The 704-nt window shown below is 39.3% G+C and overlaps 1 pseudogene; it reads left to right on the top strand.

Annotated features, from left to right (window-relative positions):
- Positions 1 to 65: 65 nt before the first annotated feature.
- On the top strand, positions 66 to 183 carry LOC128251462 (5S ribosomal RNA; annotated as a pseudogene).
- Positions 184 to 704: the final 521 nt, after the last annotated feature.

Raw genomic sequence — 704 nt, 5'->3', positions numbered from 1 at the left:
TGTTTAAAGTTGCTTCCATTTAGTCGTTTATTAGAATAAAGGTACTAAAACGCAGGTTGATAATCGCTTACGCCATATCACGCTGAGAGCACCGGTTCTCGTCCGATCACCAAAGTTAAGCAACGTCGAGCCTAGTAAGTACTTAAATGGGTGAACGCATGGGAAACCTAGGTGCTGTACGAATCGCACAGTTTTTGTTTAATTTTCTTACTTAAAAAATGTTTGATAAGTCTTCATCTATGCCTGTGGCAGCTGAAATTTCAAAGAAACTTTAGAGTAGATTTTATGTTTCCTTTTCCAACTTCTCTCTCTTTTTTTCATTTCACTTGCTTCCATTGCAATAGGCGTTCAACCGATCACTACTGCAGTTGCCTGCTCTATGCTACTTTCAACATTTACACATGTAGGAGAGCCGATTAAATTGACTCTGCCCATAAGTAGGAGTAAAATGAAGTTTAATCGTCGAGCACGATTCACCAGGGAGCCAATATACTGAAGTAAGAATTAGCGAAAGCCGCATGAAAGTAGAAGCGGGTGGTGGCCTGGACTATATGACTAAGCAAACATTGGCAACAGTTATTTCACTTTGCAGAATAAAGCTGTGAAAATGCAGTGAGAGCAAAGCATGGAAATTGGTGCCTGTAAATATGTATATTTGTGTGCGATGCAAAAGCGAAAGAAGAGACAGACATAAAGTAGAAAAT

This window comes from Octopus bimaculoides, unplaced genomic scaffold (assembly GCF_001194135.2).
Source record: "Octopus bimaculoides isolate UCB-OBI-ISO-001 unplaced genomic scaffold, ASM119413v2 Scaffold_313865, whole genome shotgun sequence".
NCBI classification, from domain to species: Eukaryota; Metazoa; Mollusca; class Cephalopoda; order Octopoda; family Octopodidae; genus Octopus; species Octopus bimaculoides.
Note: the sequence above shows the minus strand (reverse complement) of the source record. Positions and strands in the feature narration are given on the sequence as shown.